This window comes from Bombina bombina, chromosome 6 (genome assembly GCF_027579735.1).
Source record: "Bombina bombina isolate aBomBom1 chromosome 6, aBomBom1.pri, whole genome shotgun sequence".
Lineage (NCBI taxonomy): Eukaryota > Metazoa > Chordata > Amphibia > Anura > Bombinatoridae > Bombina > Bombina bombina.
In genome coordinates this window covers 664,780,876-664,802,625 of record NC_069504.1, presented here as the reverse complement: position 1 = coordinate 664,802,625, position 21,750 = coordinate 664,780,876, and positions in this window count along the sequence as shown.

Genomic DNA, 21,750 nt, shown 5'->3' with positions numbered 1-21,750 from the left:
TAGGGAACTCTTTGTTCCTCCCTGAAGATTGATGTACGCTACAGTCGTGATGTTGTCTGACTGAAATCTGATGAATTTGGCTGCCGCTAGTTGAGGCCATGCCTGGAGTGTGTTGAATATCGCTCTCAGTTCCAAAATGTTAATCGGGAGAAGAGATTCTTCCTGAGACCATAGGCCCTGAGCTTTCAGGGAGTCCCACAGAAGGGTACAGAAGGCCGAGGAATGGAATGAAGAACTCGGCAAGTAGCTAAAAGCTTTAACTTCCTGACCTCCGTCAGAAATATTTTCATTTCTACCAAGTCTATTAGTGTTCCCAGGAAGGGAACCCTTGTGAGCGGGGACAGAGAACTTTTTTCGACGTTCACCTTCCACCCGTGAGACCTTAGAAAGGCCAGAACGATTTCTGTATGAGCCTTGGCTCTTTGAAAAGACGAAGCCTGAAGTAAGATGTTGTCCAGGTAAGGTGCTACTGCAATGCCCTGCGGTCATAGTGCCGCCAAAAGGGACGCTAGCACCTTTGTGAAAATTCTTTGAGCAGTGGCCAACCCGAAAGGAAGGGCCACGAACTGGTAATGCTTGTCCAGAAAGGCGAACCTTAGGAACTGATGGTGATCTTTGTGGATAGGAATATGAAGGTACGCATCCTTTAAATCCACGGTAGTCATATATTGACCTTCCTGGATCATCGGTAAGATTGTCCCAATGGTTTTCATTTTGAACGATGGAACTCTGAGGAATTTGTTTAGAATTTTTAAATCCAGGATTGGCCTGAAAGTTCCTTCCTTTTTGGGAACTACAAACAGGTTTGAGTAAAAGCCCAGTCCTTGATCTACAATTGGAACTGGGTGAATCACTCCCATCTTTAGAAGATCTTCTACACAGCGTAAGAACGCCTGTTTCTTTGTCTGGTCTGAAGACAAACGAGAAATGTGGAACCTTCCCCTTGGAGGAGAGTCCTTGGATTCTAGAAGATACCCCTAAGCAACGATTTCTAATGCCCAAGGATCTGGAACATCTCTCGCCCAAGCCTGAGCAAAGAGAGAAAGTCTGCCTCCTACTAGATCCGGTCCCGGATCGGGGGCTACCCTTTCATGCTGTCTTGGTAGCAGCAGCAGGCTTCTTGGCCTGTTTACCCTTGTTCCAGCCCTGCAAAGGCTTCCAGGTTGCTTTGGGCTGGGAAGTGTTACCCTCTTGCTTTGCGGTTGCAGAGGTTGAAGCAGGTCCGCTCCTGAAGTTGCGAAAGGAGCGAAAATTAGCCTTGTTTTTGGCCTTAAACGGTCTATCTTGCGGGAGGGCATGGCCCTTTCCCCCAGTGATATCCGAAATAATTTCTTTCAACTCGGGGCCGAATAGGGTCTTTTCCTTGAAAGGAATATTTAGTAATTTTGTTTTGGATCACACGTCAACCGACCACGATTTGAGCCAAAGCGCTCTTCGCGCCAAAACCAGAATTTTTCGCCGCTAACTTAGCTAATTGTAAAGCGGCATCTGTGATAAAAGAATTAGCCAGCTTTAGAGCATGAATTCTATCCATTACTTCATCATATGAAGTCTCCCTCTGGAGCGACTCCTCCAGCGCCTCAAACCAAAAAGCCGCTGCAGTAGTTACAGGAATAATGCAGGCAATCGGTTGAAGAAGGAAACCTTGTTGAACAAATATTTTCTTTAGTAAACCTTCTAATTTTTTATCCATAGGATCTTTGAAAGCACAACTGTCTTCTACTGGTAAGGTTGTGCACTTGGCTAGTGTTGAAACTCCTCCCTCTACCTTAGGGACTGTCTGCCACGCGTCCCGCCTGGGGTCAGTTACGTGGAACATTTTCTTAAAGATAGGGGGGGGGACAAAAAGTACACCAGGTCTCTCCCACTCCCTAGTCACAATATCCGCCACCCTCTTCGGGATCGGAAACGCATCAGTGTATACAGGGACTTCTAGAACCTTGTCCATTTTACACAATTTTTCTGGGACCACCATGGGGTCACAATCAACCAGCGTAGCTAAAACCTCCTTAAGCAGTATGCGGAGGTGTTCCAGCTTAAATTTAAACGCTAAGGAATCTGATTCTGCCCGCTGAGAAATTTTTCCTGTGTCAGAAAATTCTCCCTCAGACAGTACATCCCTCACTGCCACTTCAGAGTGTTGTGAAGGTACAACAGATAAATCATTCAAAACTTCTGATTGCTCATCCTCTGTTCTTAAAACTGAGCTATCACGCTTTTTAGGAAAAACTGGCAGTTTGGATAGAAATGCCGCAAGGGAATTATCCATGACTGCTGCTAATTGTTGTAATGTAATAGGGGCCAATGCGCTAGAGGTACTAGGCATCGCTTGCGCGGGCGTAACTGGTGTCGACACATGGGGAGAGGAAGGAGGACTATCCTTGTTACCTTCCGTTAAAGAATCATCTTGGGCTACATTTTTAAGTGTCACTGCATGGTCTTTAAAATGTTTAGATACCTTAGCACACTTTAAACACAAATGTAAACCAAAAATCATCCAATCTTTATGAAATTTTCACCATATGATCCTAATGCTTTGAAATGATTGCACAGTAAATTTCAAGTCAATTAACCCCCTACTGCCCAAACCAGAGCAAATTAACCATGCCACAGCCTTGCTGTTGCCCTACCTTCCTTGGGGATTAGCTTTGATCAAAAATAAGCCTCTCTGAAGTCCTCAAGTAATCTTTGGACCCTTCACATGGATCTGCATGAAGCTGTCTGTAAAATCAACTGCGCAACTGAGGCGCGAAATTCGGGCCCCCTCCATCTTCACTCTGGAGTTGTGGGGCCTTCCCAAGCCAAAATAGGTGTCTAAATATTTGCCATGCGGAATAAATCCCAAAAGAGTGTTTCAAATGTAATAAAACTTGTATTAAAGTCAGATTTATGTTAAAAAATTGCCCCTTAACAGTGTCCACCAGTGTTTTGAGCCGTTCCAATAAGCCTTCCTTCTATACTAAGTCTTAGAATATGGCTTACCTTTCCCACATGGGGATTCTTGTTAGTCTTCTAGCATTACTAAGTCTTGACTAGAAAAAATTGACTGAAACATACCTTAAAGCAGTTAAGCCTGCAAACTGTTCCCCCCAACTGAAGTTTTCTGGTACTCAACAGTCCTGCGTGGGAACAGCAATGGATCTTAGTTACAACATGCTAAAATTGTTTTCCTCTCAGCAGAAATCTTCTTCACTTTCTGCCTCTGAGTAAATAGTACAAACCGGCACTATTTTAAAATAACAAATTTTTGATTGAAGAAATAAAAACTATAAATCTAACACCACATTCCCTTCACACTCCCGTGGAGATGCTACTTGTTAGAGCTGCAAAGAGAATGACTGGGGGGGGCAGAACCTGAGGGGGAGCTATATGGACAGCTCTGCTGTGTGCTCTCTTTGCACTTCCTGTAGGGAATGAGAATATCCCACAAGTAAGGATGAATCCGTGGAGTGGATACACCATGTAAGAGAAATATCGTCCAGATAAGGCGCCACTGCTATGCCTCGCGGCCTGAGAACTGCGAGAAGGGACCCTAGAACCTTCGTGAAGATCCTGGGTGCTACGGCTAACCCGAAGGGAAGAGCCACAAACTGAAAATGTTTGTCCAGGAAGGCAAACCTTAAAAACTGATGATGATCCTTGTGGATAGGAATATGAAGGTATGCATCCTTCAAGTCCACGGTAGCCATATATTGACCCTCCTGGATCATTGGTAAAATTGTTCGGATGGTCTCCATCTTGAAGGATGTAACTCACTTGTTTAGACTCTTGAGGTCTAAAATAGGTCTGAACGTATCCTCTTTTTTGGAAATCACGAAAAGATTTGAGTAAAATCCCTGTCCCTGTTCTAATCTTGGAATGGGACGAATTACTCCCATAGTAGAGAGGTCTTTTACACAACGTAAGAACGCCTCTCTTTTTATCTGGTTTACACACAATCCTGAAATTTTTTTTTTGAATTCCAGTTGATAGCCGTGGGTCACGATTTCCAGTGCCCAGGGGTCCTGAAATCTCTTGCCCAAGCCTGGTCAAAGAAAGAAAGTCTGCCCCTACTAGATCCGGTCCCGGATCGGGGGCCGCCCCTTCATGCTGTCTTTGTAGCAGCCGCGGGCTTCTTGGGTTGTTTACCCTTGTTCCAAGCCTGGTTGGGTCTCCAGACAGACTTGGACTGAGCAAAATTCCCTTCCTGCTTTGTGGAAGAAGAGGGTACTTCTTTAAAATTCCGAAAGGAACGCAAATTATTTTGTTTACCCTTCATCTTAACAGACTTCTCTTGAGGTAGAGCGTGACCTTTACCACCAGTAATGTCAGAAATGATATCCTTCAACTCAGGCCCGAATATGGTCTTACCCTTGAAAGGAATAGCTAAGAGTTTTGATTTAGATGACATTTCAGCAGACCACGATTTTAACCATAACGCTCTACGCGCTAAAATGGCAAATCCTGCATTTTTTTCCCGCCAACTTAGCAACTTTAAAAGCAGCATCTGTAATAAAAAAAAATAGCTAGCTTGAGAGCCTTAATTCTATCTAAAATGTCCTCTAAAGGGGTCTCAACCTTCAGAAACTCTTGTAGAGCATCAAACAATTTCTTTAGAAGACCCTCTAACTTCTTATCCATAGGGTCTTTGAAAGCACAACTGTCCTCAATAAGAATAGTTGTACGCTTAGCCAGGGTAGATATAGTTCCCTCCACCTTAGGGACAGTCTTCCAAGAGTCCCGAATGGTGTCTGATATGGGATACATTTTCTTAAAATTAGGAGGAGGAGAGAACGGTATACCCGGTCTTTCCCATTCCTTCTTAATAATTTCCGAAATTATTTTAGGAACCGTAAAAACATCAGTGTAAGTAGGTACTTCTAGATACTTGTCCATTTTACACAATTTCTCTGGTGGTATCAAAATAGGGTCACAGTCACCCAGAGTCGCTAAAACCTCCTGAAGTAACAGGCGGAGGTGTTCAAGCTTAAATTTAAAGGACATGACGTCCGAATCTGTCTGAGGTAACATACTTCCTGGGTCTGAAAGTTCTCCCTCAGACAATAATTCCCTGACCCCCAACTCAGAGCCCTGTGAGGGTACATTGGAAATAGCCAACAAAGCATCAGAGGACTCAGTATGCACATTAATTCCTGTCCTACTGCGTTTACCCTGTAACACTGGCAACTTAGATAATACCTCTGTAAGGGCAGTTGACATAACTGAAGCCATATCCTGCAAAGTAAAAGAATTAGACGCATTTGAGGAACTCGGCGTCGCTTGTGTGGGCGTTAAAGGGTGTTACACTTGGGGAGAATTAGATGGCACATCCTGATTCTCTTCAGACTGAGAATCATCTTTAGGCACACTTTCTTTACATAAAATATGCTTTTTACATTGTAAGGCCCTTCCAGTACAAGAGGTACACAAAGTAAGAGGGGGTTCCACAATGGCTTCTAAACACATAGAACAATTAGTTTCCTCAATGTCAGACATGTTGAACAGACTAGCAATAGCCACAATAGTCGTAAATCGCCTCATTTATTGATTCAAACAACTTTTAGAAAAATGTGTACTGCGCCTTTAAGAAATAAAAAACGCAACAATTTTTTCCAAACTGCACCACAACGTGTAAAAACGCTAAACAATTAAAAATAATAATTCAATTGGCCCAAAAATTATTGCACCCTATAAGTAAAGGTGAAATTACCCTCTAAGAGACACTTTTATTCAAAAAATATATCTAAACAGTGAAAATGACCCCTGCACCTCGCCACAGCTCTGCTGTGGCGCCTACCTGCCCTCAGGGTACTGTGAAATGACTCGACAATGATCCGGTGATCAGAACACAACTTTAGGCCCCACCGAAGCTAATGCCTGCTGCCCCGTCCATCATGGACGTCGTCTCAACAGTCTGTATAACCGCATGGGAAGTGGTTTGAAAAAGAAAGCCGTGTGGTCCTGCAGCCCTACTGACCTTAAATAAATATATGTCAAGCTGCCTCTCCCAGTGTCAAGCCCCAATACAGATATGCCAACCGTAATAGCAATATGTATAAAACACAGGAAATTCAGTAACACCCTCAGTGATACAGGTCTACTGCTTACCCCTTCCCTTGCAGGAAAAAAAAATGTCAGCCAGGTCTGATATAACGAGTCTCCTCAGAAATAAAAGACTGGGGGGAACTTCCGGGCGGCGGCCATGATAGGTCGCAAGGCTGTCTACTCCTTCAAAGCTTAATATAAATCCTTATACAATCTTCTCTCCAACTCTTCATCGAACACTGGTTTTCATCTTTAATTCTACAGAAGAGAAGGCTAGTGTGAATGATACCATTGTTTTTGGATTTGACGTTGGATTCAGCCTACCGGAGCACTTTAAAGGTTGCGGCCTACTATTTACCCCCCGGCAGGGCACTTGCGTGCCTCTGTCGTTAATGAGCAGTGAAAACCCCGCAAGACACTGCAAAACCTTCCTTATCTTGTAAAATACCTTATGTCCCCTACTGTATCAGGGGAGAAATGGCACTCTATTCGCAAGCACTCAAGGCCACGATATGTACCCTTCTTGAGGAACATTTTCAGAGACTATGCTCCCTAATAGCCAATGAGTTTGGCACACGCCAGCAATTCTGTTACACCCATGATGGATTACGGACTCCTATAATCCTACAACAAGCGCAATCACCCGCTGAGACCGATATTGGGGCCAATACACCGTCAGCGATAAATTGGGAAGATCCACCCAAGAAGTTAACGGAAGAAGAGATCCCACTGAGGGCTCAGTCACCTTGGTCTGCGGTTGCCGTGAGTGAGGCGGCCGGAACTCACGGGGAGCAGAGAGAGTCTTCTGGTGAGCTCAATCCTTCGGAGGAGCAGAGTACCCACGCCTTGCCGATCTGTACGGATACAATCTCCTCAGACAACGAACAAGTACAACTTTCTGATGGGTCTAAGTCCCATGATGTTTTCTTACCTCCTCCTCAATGGCCCGGCGACAGCGGCTATCGGAGATGTGCCATGGACTTTCCCCTAGCTGAGCCTTGGTACCGGTGCAGTTGCGCATATAAAGTAGGGGTAGGCTGACTTTACTGGATCATTAACTGGGGGCGATACATGTAAAGCTCACATTCCTGTGTGTGATTTTTAGGCTCTCAGATCAAAGCATCATAGTTACTTTATTGAAATTCTGACATGACTCCTATTCTATTCCCCAAGCTGAGCCGCTTCACCTAATTGGGAATCTGGGCTTATTTTTGCTATTCTCATGTTGAAATGTCATCATAATGAGGGTACTGTTTATGCATAGTTTTACATGTGTTATTGATATACTCTCAGGTCCCTGAGTTGTAAGTATTATGAGCTAAGCTCAGTGCAAAACGCCATTGATTTTAATGTGGTTAAATCGTTAATATGGGAGATAGCTTTTAAATATGCCTTTTAAGAAACAGTGCACACTTAGTTTATTACTCCATCAAAGTAAACATCACTCAGAAATAGAACATGCTCTTTTTAATGACGATCTCAAGATCTGAAAACACTTGAAGAGCCCTGTTCATTCACATAATTCATTTATTCTGACCCATTAGAGTATCCTGCTATTTTTTTTTTTTTATACCCATAGTTGCTAATCAAGAAGTGTCAGCAGAACAGATAATACAATCATTATTACCCCCACCACTAACTCATACTAATTCCTTCTTTGACATTAGTAAACTGTGGCCTGCGTCTTTACAGAAGACAAATAAGTTCCTGCTTTCTCTTTGGCCTCATATTGTTTATGAATTACTTAAACTACTTCCTAATCTACCTAGGGTAAAATGATTTAAAGATTTCTTCTCCCCTGCCTTTTATTTGGTCGCATTAATATTTCTTGAGACGCTATTCCTAATTCAACCCTATATAATCACAGTTTGTTGCCCCCCTAAGGTTGCCTATCTATAAATTAAGGAGACCTATCGTGGCCTCCTATGTGTTTGGGGGACTTTTCATTTTACCATTTCCTAATTCTACTGTGTTATTGCATCTTCCTGTTGCTAGTGTTGTATAGGAACCCATAGTTCCTAATCAAGAAGTGTCAGCAAAACAGATAATACAATCATTATTACCCCCACCACTAACTCATACTAATTCCTTCTTTGACATTAGTAAACTGTGGCCTGCGTCTTTACAGAAGACAAATAAGTTCCTGCTGTCTTTTTGGCCTCATATTGTTTATGAATTACTTAAACTACTTCCTAATCTACCTAGGGTAAAATGATTTAAAGATTTCTTCTCCCCTGCCTTTTATTTGGTCGCATTAATATTTCTTGAGACGCTATTCCTAATTCAACCCTATATAATCACAGTTTGTTGCCCCCCTAAGGTTGCCTATCTATAAATTAAGGAGACCTATCGTGGCCTCCTATGTGTTTGGGGGACTTTTCATTTTACCATTTCCTAATTCTACTGTGTTATTGCATCTTCCTGTTGCTAGTGTTGTATATTAAAATTAAAATGAGGTTACTCACAAGGGGCTCAAGAGTAGCCTCCTTTATTTCAAAACACCCACCTTTACTCTAAATGTCTTATAAGTGTGGGAGGTCCAAAAGTGGCCTCATGAGGCAATCGAAGGGTTTACACTTTTGTTGGCATACCATCTAAATACGACCCTATGCAGACATGTACCTTTAACCCTGCAATATTGAAAATTGTTATACTTCATGTCTATTGATCAATTGGTTAATGTAGAAATGTTGATCTGCTGTATGTATCACATTGCAATTACTTTTTTGTTCTATATATTCTCTGTATCCTTTAAGATATACTTCAATAAAAAAAAAAAAAAAAAAAAAAGACTGAACATACCTCAATGCTGCTAGTAGCATGACACCTTTCTCCCCACTGAAGATTTCTCTTCAGAAGCTCTGTGGGAACCGGAATGGATCTTAGTTACAGCTGCTAAGATCATCAACCTCAGGGCAGAAAAACTTCTTCTCCATATCTCCCTGAGGAAAATAGTACTCACCGGTACCATTTTAAAATAAAAAAACTTCTTGATTGAAGAATCTAAAGCTAACACCTCACTTTACCACTTCCTATTACTAACACAGGCAAAGAAAATGACTGGGGGTGGAGGGAAGGGAGGAGCTATATATACAGCTCTGCTGTGGTGCTCTTTGCCACTTCCTGTTAGCAGGAGGATAAATCCCACAGAGATGAAATCCGTGGACTCGTCATATCTTGTAGAAGAAATCTTTTATATTCACAGGGATATCATGTACATTAGATGTTGAAGGGACAACAGGCATTGTACTATTACTGATGGATACATTCTCTGCATAAAAAGCTTATCATGACAACTATTACATACCACAGCTGGAGATATAATCTCCACAAATTTACAACAGATACACTTAGCTTTGGTAGAATTATCAGGCAGCAGGGTTCCAACAGTGGTTTCTGAGACAGGATCAGATTGAGACATCTTGCAAATGTAAGAGAAAAAACAACATATAAAGCAAAATTATCAATTTCCTTATATGGCAATTTCAGAAATGGGAAAAAAATGCAAACAGCATAGCCCTCTGACATAGAAAAAGGCAAGAGGCATATAGGAAATGGGTTTTAAATAATGTAATTTTTTTGGCGCTAACATCCGGAAATGACACTCATTGCAGACGCAACCTTGTGCAAGGAAACTCGGCGTCAACTAAGACACCGGAAATGACGAATTTGCGTCACCGGACATACCTTCGCACCCAAAAAATTATCGTGCCAAGAATGACGCAATAAAATCTGCATTTTGCGACCTCGCAAGCCTAATTTTGCCCGCAAAAATTTAATGAAAAAGCAGTCAATTTGAAAAAAGACTATACCCTAGGAAAGAAAAATATTTTCTTAAATATATTTTTTCCTTAATATGAAACTGATAGTCTGCAAAAGGAAAACAGAATTTATGCTTACCTGATAAATTACTTTCTCCAACGGTGTGTCCGGTCCACGGCGTCATCCATAACTTGTGGGAATATTCTCCTCCCCAACAGGAAATGGCAAAGAGCACAGCAAAAGCTGTCCATATAGTCCCTCCCAGGCTCCGCCCCCCCAGTCATTCGACCGACGGACAGGAGAAAAAAAGGAGAAACTATAGGGTGCCGTGGTGACTGTAGTTAAAGAAAGAAATTTATCAAACCTGATTAAAAAACCAGGGCGGCCGTGGACCGGACACACCGTTGGAGAAAGTAATTTATCAGGTAAGCATAAATTCTGTTTTCTCCAACATTGGTGTGTCCGGTCCACGGCGTCATCCATAACTTGTGGGAACCAATACCAAAGCTTTAGGACACGGATGAAGGGAGGGAGCCAATCAGGTTAAAAACCTTTCTCCCAAAAATAGCCTCCGAAGAAGCAAAAGTATCAAATTTGTAGAATTTGGCAAAAGTGTGCAGAGAAGACCAAGTCGCTGCCTTACATATCTGATCAACAGAAGCCTCGTTCTTGAAGGCCCATGAGGAAGCCACAGCCCTAGTAGAGTGAGCTGTGATTCGTTCAGGAGGCTGCCGTCCGGCAGTCTCGTAAGCCAATCAGATGATGCTTTTCAGCCAAAAGGAAAGAGAGGTAGCAGTAGCTTTTTGACCTCTCCTCTTGCCAGAATAAACGACAAACAGAGAAGACGTTTGTCTGAAATCCTTTGTTGCTTCTAAATAGAACTTTAAAGCATGGACTACATCTAAATTGTGTAACAAACGTTCCTTCTTTGAAACTGGATTCGGGCACAAAGAAGGCACAACTATTTCCTGGTTAATATTCTTGTTGGAAACAACTTTTGGAAGGAAACCAGGTTTAGTACGTAAAACAACTTTATCTGAATGAAAAACCAGATAGGGCGGATTACACTGCAGAGCAGATAATTCAGAAACTCTTCTCGCAGAAGAAATAGCAACCAAAAACAGAACTTTCCAAGATAACAACTTGATATCTATGGAGTGTAAGGGTTCAAACGGAACCCCTTGAAGAACTGAAAGAACTAAATTTAGACTCCAGGGAGGAGTCAAAGGTCTGTAAACAGGCTTGATCCTGACCAAAGCCTGAACAAAAGCTTTGCACCGGGACCTCTAGGAACTTGTCCATCTTGCACAATTTTTCTGGGATGACCAAGTTGTCACAATCATCCAGAGTAGATAGCACCTCCTTAAGCAGTGCACGGAGATGCTCTAATTTAAATTTAAATGTCACAACATCAGGTTCTGCCTGCTGAGAAATTCTTCCTGAATCAGAAATTTCCCCATCTGACAAAACCTCCCTCATAGCCACTTCAGATTGGTGTGAGGATATGACAGAGCAATTATCATCAGCGCCCTCCTGCTCTACAGTGTTTAAAACAGAGCAATTGCGCTTTCTCTGAAATGCAGGCATTTTGGATAAAATATTTGCTATGGAGTTATCCATTACTGCTGTCAATTGTTGCATAGTAACAAGCATTGGCGCGCTAGAAGTACTAGGGGTCTCCTGCGTGGGCAAAACTGGTGTAGACACAGAAGGAGATGATGTAGAACTATGTCTACTCCCTTCATCTGATGAATCATCTTGGGCAACTTTACTATCTGTGGCAGTACTGTCCTTACTTTGTTTGGAAGCTATGGCACAATTATCACACATATTTGAAGGGGGAGACACTTTGGCTTCCATACACACAGAACATAGTCTATCTGAAGGCACAGACATGTTAAACAGGCTTAAACTTGTCAATAAAGTACAAAAACCGTTTTAAAACAAAACCGTTACTGTCTCTTTAAATTTTAAACAGGGCACACTTTATTACTGAATATGTGAAAAACTATGAAGGAATTGTTCAATTTTAACCAAATTTTCACCACAGTGTCTTAAAGCATTGCACCCCAAATTTCAGGCTGTTAACCCTTAAAATGTGGAAACCGGAGCCTTTTACAGTTTTAACCCCCTTACAGTCCCAGCCCCAGCCTTTGCTGCGACTTCACCAAACCCAGGGGAGTATACGATACCAAATGAAGCCTTCTAGGAACCTTTTCAACTAATTGCAGACCCACACACAGCTGCATGTATTGATCTCAAAAGTAACTGCGCAGTAATGGCGCGAAAATGAGGCTCTGCCTACTACAGAGAAGGCCCTTCCTGACTGAGGTGTCTAAACCAGTGCCTGACGTAAAAAAACGTTCCCCAAAGTTATAAAGTGTGAATTTCAACATCAAACTGTATAAAATGCCTAAATAAAGCAATCGATCTAGCCCATAAAAGTGTCTACCAGTTTTATAGCCCATATTAAGCCCTTTATTCTGTTTGAGACTAAGAAAATGGCTTACCGATCCCCATGAGGGGAAAAATGACAGCCTTCCAGCATTACACAGTCTTGTTAGAAATATGGCTAGTCATACCTTAAGCAGCAAAGTCTGCCAACTGCTCCCCCCAACTGAAGTTATCTCATCTCAACAGTCATGTGTGGGAACAGCAATCGATTTTAGTTACTGCTGCTAAAATCATACTCCTCTCACAAACAGAACTCTTCATCTTTTTCTGTTTCAGAGCAAATAGTACATACCAGCACTATTTTAAAATAACAAACACTTGATAGTAGAATAAAAACTACAACTAAACACCACATACTCTTCACCATCTCCGTGGAGATGCTACTTGTTCAGAGCGGCAAAGAGAATGACTGGGGGGGCGGAGCCTGGGAGGGACTATATGGACAGCTTTTGCTGTGCTCTTTGCCATTTCCTGTTGGGGAGGAGAATATTCCCACAAGTTATGGATGACGCCGTGGACCGGACACACCAATGTTGGAGAAATATACATAAACCTGACTCATGGCAAATAAGTACAATACATATATTTAGAACTTTATATTAATGCATAAAATGCCAAACCATAGCTGAGTGTCTGAAGTAATGAAAACATACTTACCGAAAGACACCCATCCACATAGAGCAGATAGCCAAACCAGTAATGAAACAGTTGGAATATGAGAGTATATCTTCGATCTGAAAAAGGGAGGTAGGAGATGAATCTCTATGACCGATAACAGAAAACCTATGAAAAAGATTACCTGCAAGGAAAACCATAGAATTCAATAGGTGATACTCCCTTCACATTCACTGTACTCTGAGAGGAATCAGGCTTCAAAATGCTGAGAAGCGCATATCAACGTAGCCAATCAAGCACAAACTTACTTCACCACCTCCATAGGAGGGAAAGTTTGTAAAACTGAATTGTGGGTGTGGTGAGGGGTGTATTTATAGGCATTTTGAGGTTTGGGAAACTTTGCTCCTCCCGGTAGGATTGTATATCCCATACGTAACTAGCTAATGGACTCTTGCTAATTACATGAAAGAAATGCCTGTAACAACAGTCCCCTGGCTATATTGTACAACCCCAAGAGTACCTACCTTATAGCTTATAGGCTAAGTGAGTTCCTTCAAAACAAACCCCATACTCACCTATTAGACACCCACACTACTGGAGTTACCACTTGCAGGAAATAATTGCTTTCAGTAGACAGCCAATCCAGTGCTGTACATGTGACAGAAGAGGATCTATGTATATGAAGTAAATTATGATCCAACAGGAGGCTGGGGATTGGTCCTTTGGCACATGTGGCAGGCCTGTGATTAACTCCCACTGGGTGTAATTGTGCCACTATCCCATACTCCAAAAGCTTCCCCATCAAACAGTAGCTCTCTGATGGGAAACTCGGCCTCAAATCAGTCTGAGGACCCCTCTCTTTCTCCCTTCTGTATTAGAGAATGCCACATCAATGAGCTGAAGAAAAAACTTCATATGTTTTACAATAAGCACACTTAGCTTTGGTAGAAAGGTGTTCAGCCGGCTTGGTTTCTAAGGATACTTCAGGGATAGAAAAGTGCTGCTCTATTTTTGCAAAAAAAAAACCCCATAAAAATGAAATTTGCAATAAGATATTTATAATCCCCTAAAAAATAGCAAGCTTTAAGCAATGGGAAAAAGAATGCCTAGTATTGTTTGTTAATATGATAACATTACACAATAAATCTGCATATAAAACAAAGAGCCGGTAAAAACGCTAATAACTGAGAGGAATAAAAACATTTAACTTACAGTTAAGGTGCACAATTTTTTGGGCGCACAGCGCTGCGGGGGTGTGCCCTTTATTAAAAAAAGAAATGGGGTGAAAATGAAATCCAGGTGCATACTATATGTCGCATAATGATGACGTATCGTTGCATATATTATTATAATACAGCAAGCCATAATATATTCCCTTATACATTTTTTGCTCTAAAAAAAGAAGGTCTATGAAAAAAAAAAAAAAAACAACTTAGAAATATTAAGGAAATATAAACCTGTCCCTGGGCTCTATATATAACATACATAGTAAAAACTTTTCAATATAAAAGTGCCCAAACCATAGCAATGAGTGTCCACATAAAAGATTTTATATCATCATACTAACCTACTAGACACTCGTCCACTGATAGCAGACAGCAAACCAGTACTGAACCATATCAGCAGAGATAATGGAATAGGAGTATAATGTCGATCTGTAAAGGGAGGCAGATAATGATTCCCTGCGACCAAATTTACAGAGATTCTATGAAGAGATTTCACGTGAGGCGAAAACATGGTGTCATGAGGCAGTACTCCCTTCACTTCCCTCTGACAAGCACTGTACTCTGAGACGAACCGGGCTTCAATAAGCTCTGAAGCACCGTTCACAGAAGGAGGCAAAGTTTTAAACTGAGGTATGTGTGAGGTGGGAGGGGTATTTATAGGCTTTTGAGTTTTGGGAAACTTCCTCCTGGTAGGAATGTATATACCATACGTAACAGCTCATGGAATCTTGCCAACTATATGAAAGAAAACATCTTCATTCTTCACCTTCCTTCTGCGGAGGCAAAGATAAGACTAGTTTTCAGTAAGGTGGGAGGGGTTTTAAGGTATCTTGGAGAATTGTAATCAAAAGCTCTTGGTAATTGGAATTGAAAGCTCTTGGTATGTTGCCTATTTTTTTGCCTGGCTTCTAGTGGACTGGAGTTTAATCCCACATGTGATGGCTTGTGGACTCGCACCTAAATATATTTTGTAGGTACCAGAAATGTGAATATTGATGTAATCATAAAAATCCTTTTCAGGATTAGGTTTGTCAAAACCGAATGAGGTTAGCTTTGTTTTTCTGATATAATATTGAAATAAATGGTCACGATGCAAATATAGAAATTTATTTTGCAGCAATTTAATTATGAAAGGTGTAAAATGATGCATTACAAAAACTAGGTTCATGAACTGCATATTTTTTTTTAAATACCACTGTACATTTTAAACAACAGAGACAAAAAAAAAAAAGTGAGAGAACATTCACATGAGACAAATTTCAAGATAAAAGTCTACAACAATAAAAATGTAAAAGCTGTAAAGGACCAGTATTATCATTTACGAGATAGCGACTTTGCATGTTGAAAAAGTTAATTAACCATGGATGCTCAATGCTTGCAGCAATTGGCACATTAAGGCATTAGTGAACAAAGCAGCTTTGGAGACATTTCTTTTGAAGGGACATTAAATTCACTTTTTGTCCTTGCTATATTTAAAAGACAGTATTTTAAAATGCAATAATTAAAATGTAAAGCCATGGTTTATACTTGTGGGCATTTTCCTGTCCACCAGCAAAGATGAGGAATTTTCCATATTAGCACGGGAACAACTAATACTTGAGTATCATTTATGCATAAACATCTACTTCATGAACATCAAATTAACCTTTTTTTCAAGCTAAAAAAATACATTTTAACCTGTTCAACTGATGCCCTTTCATATGTATGTTAGACCATTTTTTTTTAACTTTAATGTCCCTTTAAATACACCAAGCAAATGTTATTTTGTACTTATAATTACTTGAATTAGTAGGCAATACGGAACACAGACCCTTGTTTACAGTCAGACAATCACATTGGCAAAAAAGGACAGAAGATCTGTAGCTTAGCTAATTGTAAAGGAAAGTAGTGTGTACATTTAGCCTTAAAAATCCACTGTAAACTAAAGTTTTAGATGCCCATGTGAGCTATAAATTACATACAACTGAGATTAAGCTGGTTAGCACTAAAACACTGAAGTCATGTACCATTTAAATACCATTATTACACTATGCAAATATTATAAAATACTCTGTACTGATGGTTATTAATCTGTTCACAATATGTTCTGCATTTGCTACAAGGGCTGCCTTCCATTCACTGGATCATTACTAGACTAATTCCTGTTCATAACCTAGATAATACTACTTTATTAAAGTGAATGTAAATTTTGATGCTAAAGTGCCCGGTTTTTAAAACTTTGATTAAAAACAGGGGCACTTTAATTCATCAATATTTTCATTTCACTCCTGTTGTGAAAATAAACTTACTTTTTAATCTTCACAGCAGCTACAGCTTCCTCCACCTGTTTCAAAGCCTCTTCCTGGGTCTAAAATGAGGTATCTGGCTTCCTCCAATCACAGCAGTGAATCAGACACTGAATCCCCCGGGGGGGAATCTGTGATTGGAGGATGACCTATCAATCATTTCTGACATCAGAAATGGCTTGTGAGACCGGAGGAAGCAGCAGCTGCTGTGAAGTTTAAAAGGTAAGTTTTTTGTCACAACAGGAGTGAAATGTAAATTTTGATGAATTAAAGTGCCCCTGTTGTTAATCAAAGTTTTAAAAACCGGGCACTTAAACATCAAAATTTACATTCAATTTAAAACAACAATTCTGTAAATTCAGTCTAGAGTGACATTTTGAAGATATGGAGCAAGATGTTGGATGCAACTAGGGTTGCCACCTCGGCCATGTTTTCCTGGACACTTATGAGTTACACATGCAGCAGGGTGTGCAGAGGGAACATGAATTGCACCCCTGGACAGCACATGAATAGTGACTCTGGACAGCACTATTCATGTTCCTCCCTGCACACCCTGCAGCATGTGTAACTCATAAGTGTCCAGGAAAACATGGCCGCGGTGGCAACCCTAGATGCAACAGATCACTCATTGAATAAGAATGTATTGCTCTTAAAGGGCATACATGTTTAAAATAAAATAAAATCTCTCTGCAAATTCTTTTGGCCAGTAGCCCCCCTTTACCATTTCTCTTCAGTTCATATATTACAAAACTGGTCCATGAATACAGTCTGCATAGAACTGAAAGCAGTGAGACCTTTTCACTGGTGTACTATTTTCTCCGTTTATAAATACATAAAATAAAGATTATGATTGTATTTCATATACAGCAACAGATGTTGTGAGCTCTTTGTTTCATGCGTGACTGGAGTACAGCAACATGACTGTGCCTCAGAACTCAAGTAGTTTCCTGCATCAAGGGACGCTGGGATTAATCAAATTGTCAACATGAGGCATGGTAGATAGTAGAGCAGCCTTATATTCCTTCAGAGATGGACTTTCCCGATTATTTTAACTTGTATGTCCCTTTAATGAAAGCAGTTTGTGACTTGAGTGGTTTCTGCAGCTTCTGTGACCTAAAGATTACTTTGTGTACACATATTATGTTAATTCATAGAATTCAAAAATAATCTTACAAAATAGATAAAACAGAGAAATACCAGGAACAGCCTAATAACACATGGTATGGCAAAGCAGTCATACCCGCAGTTAATGCTACTTCTTACTGCACAAGATTTCAGCCATTTCAAACAGCCCTTGAAGCGAATTGACAAATAAACGGTTAATACAAAGGCTAGCAAAAAAAATAAAAATGCATAAATAACATTTTGTGCCACTGAATTATATATTAAGAAGGAATCATATTGATCTTACATTTCTGGACAAAACTTGTATCAATGACTAATAGAAATGTACTTCCAAGATAAATTACTACAATATGATATACCGAAAGACTAAACAAACATTCTTACTTACAGTACAAAATCTCTACAATAAAAAAATCTTTTTATACAATTTAATAAGTGCAGCATAAAGTGCACTCTTTGTTGTCGTATCATCTTAGAAAGAGTAAAAGAGAGAAAGTAATTTCTTTCTTTCAATTAAAATAAAGAACACATATCCCTTTAACATACCTGGTGACCAATGTATTCTCAACTATATTAAATTAACTCCTATTTTGGAGAACAGCCCTTTAAAATGTATTAATTGCGGTTTCCATATATATATATTTTAAGCTTTAACACTTTATTTACCTGTTTAGGCAAATAAAGCATGACTTCTAAATATAGCACAACTATAACTATAGCGAAACCTACTATTTAACTATGGTCATTACTATTTCCAACCAGTGTTCCCTCTAAGGCCAGATTTTGTGAGTGACCCAGCAGTGAAAGTTAATTAGTGAACCACACCCTGCAGTTAGCAAACAGTACACAATGCAGACAGCAAGGTATGGTTACCTTATTAACTGTTTCACTGCTGGGCCACTCACAAAATCTGGCCTTAGAGGGAACACTGCTTCCAACCAAAAAAGGGAATACATTAGGAGGAACACTAAAAACACAAGAGAAAATAAAGATTTAAGCACATTAACATTGGTCAGGAGTCAGAAAAAAAATATATTTTAGATTAGTACAGAACACCTATCCATAATTATGTAGGCAACTTAATCAGAAAATGTAAGTCTAGAATCAAAATGGCAGGATTTCTCAAAGCAATTATAGCTTATGAAAAACTAAATGATTTCTTACATGGTCTCTGATGACTGAATCATTATTATTGGTAAAAACCTACAGTCTTTCACTACATTACACAATTTTTTTTTCTTTTTCTTAATCTTAAAGACTTGCTTTCCACTGTTTGCTCCAGAGAGGCTAATGATGGAAACCAGTAGGGTTGTTTTTCCTTATGCCAGTAACAGAAATGCACACAACAATTATTGTTACCCACTTTAAAGAATCTTATAATATTGGGTTTTATACGTGCAGTAAAGCATTCCACTGCAAAAGATCTATATACAAAGTTAATATTTATATTTGCTGATCAATAAATGTCTTTACAATTGTTGAACAATAGGTAGGGCTAGCATGTATAATGTCCCCTGGTTTCGGAAGTAGGTAGACACAACTCACACATGTCTGACAGGCACAGTCCCCTATAACATTCTTCACTCCCTACTTGATTTGTAAAACATTTCTATCAAGTGCTTCTTACTCGTATGCAAACACGTTGAATTTAGTGAATGTATGCAAAGAAGACTTCCTTGCAGAACTTTCTCTCTGAACCTTCATGTTAAAAAAACAAACAAAAAATATGCAACTGCTGAGTGTATTACACATAAATCTTAAAAGGAACTTAAAAGGATCCACGAAGACTGGATGGAAATCCAACTGTTAAATATTCTTTGGGAGATTTCTAACATGAAGAGGAGGACAAAAAGAAAATCAAACTTCCTGCTATCCTTTGAAGCTTACAAAATATATCGGAGGACTCAACATTATACTTGCAAGAAAACCCGCTCATTTATTCCTAGGATTCACAAAGAATAAAGGCACAATCTCAGAATTGATTTTGTGAAGAAAGCACTTTCAACAGAAATGAAAGGAGGGTTATGAAAACTAAACCTACTTATGGAAACAAACAACAAAAAAAGCCTGAAACTCTGATGAATTACCTGCACACATGGCAAAGGAATTATCATTTTTGGTTCTGTTACAATACCTGTTAATATTTGCAGTTCTTTATTATTACTACCAGATTTTTGGAAACTCCCAAACTCCAGGAAAAACATTCTTGTAGAAAGACCACTAACATGGACTATTTAGAAAGTTTAGGAAATCTGCCTTGGATTGTAAATCACCTGAAATATAAATTGCAGAAAATCTGTGAGATGGATCCATGAGAGGACATCGTCATATTCTTGGATTACAAGTCTTCTGTGAACACATACCTCATGTTACATACATGCAACCCTCCTTTAAAATGTCAGATTAGATTATCTGACATCAATACAGAAGGTATGTACAGCTACAAAGACTGCTATGAGCCCTAGAGTATTCACCTGGAAACACATGTTCTCATGTTACAGTGGGACAGAAAGCTAAACTGCAATTTTCTTATGAGAAATTATGGAAACGGAACTACATCCAGTGTGTATGCCATCAAACCAAGAAGCATTATGCAATTCCTTGCACAAGGAATATCTATGTGCTTTAAATCCCAGACAGTTTGCATGGTCTCTGAAAGGAAGCATTATGCAATTCCTTGCACAAGGAATATCTATGTGCTTTAAATCCCAGACAGTTTGCATGGTCTCTGAAAGGATTTTGGGAAAAAATATTGAAAATAATTCCCAAGAAATAAACCTGCTTTTATAACACTAGAGATTATTTGGAATTATTAATCTGCCATCCAAAAGTCTGATTTTCATTTGTTATGATATGCATGTATGATAAAATGAAGAGATACATTCCTTCAGGTCTATCTTCGTCAAAAACTTGCCAGGTTATGGGGCCCTTATGATACACTAAAGTGAAATTAGAAATCAAATTTGAAATGATAAACCTTAACAAATCTGTTTAAGTCTATTACTTGGCACAATTAACTGGTGTAAAGCTAATGTGTTGACACTTTTTAAAAAGAAAGGCTGGGCTGATCCAGGAAGCTATAGACCAGCTAGTCTGACATAGGTAATGGGCAGGATACTTGAAGGAATTATGAGGGATTATATTAATGACTTGGAGCAATATCTCTCTCTATTTTTGCAGATGATACAAAGTTGTGTATGGTCATTATGCTTGTACAGGATGATATGGCTTTGCCAGCGAATTTACAAAAAATTGAAGAATGGGCTAGGAAATGGAAAATGAGATTCAATACAGGAAAATGTTAGGTTCTACATTTTGGAAGTAAAAATAAGCAGGGAACCTATTATCCAAATGGGACTAGACTTCGCAAAATAGAGGAGGAAAGGAGAGCTAACAAGCTAAAAATGGGTGCACAATGCAAGGCATCAGTTTCTAAGGCTAATAAAATACTAGTATGTATTAAAAGGGGCATTGATGCAAGGGAGGGAAGCATAAGTGTGACACTATATAAATCCCTGGTAAGAAAATCGCCTTGAGTATGGAGTGCAGTTCTGGGAAGAAATCTCAAAAAAAATACATTGCAGAGTTAGAAAAAGATCACAGATAGGCCACAAAACTAATAATGATAATGGAGATTTTAAACTATGAGGAGAGGTTAGCCAAACTTGGTCTCTTATCTAAAAAAAGGCGCTTGAGAGGGGATATTATTATTTTATATAAATATATTCAAGGACCATATATAAAGTTGAGGGAAGCACGGCTTATTTCAAGGAAATTGTGACTAAATCACAATTTAAGGCTGGAGGAAAGGAGATTTAATCTCCAGCAACGTAAACATATTTTCACTGTAAGAGCAATCAAACTGTGGAACTCATTGCCTAAGGAGGTGGTGAATGCCTATATCTTAGATACATTTCAAAATGGCTTACATACATTTCTGGCAAGAAACAGAATTCGGGGATATGATTGCTTGTGTTAAATGGGTCATCTTTTTAATGGTATTACGCTTAACTGGCACTTTAAATGGAAATCAGGTAAGATCTGTATAGGGTGAACTCGATGAACTTCTATGTTCTTTAAACTTCATTTACTATGTTAATTATAATTGATTGGTAATGTAACAGAATACTCCGCGATTGATGAGATCCTAAAGCATAGCTCAAAAGGTCTGCCCATTTAACAGATGCCACACGATTTCTGTTAAAAAAAATAGAAATGTAAATATTGGTATATTTATTTGATCTATCTATCTATCTATC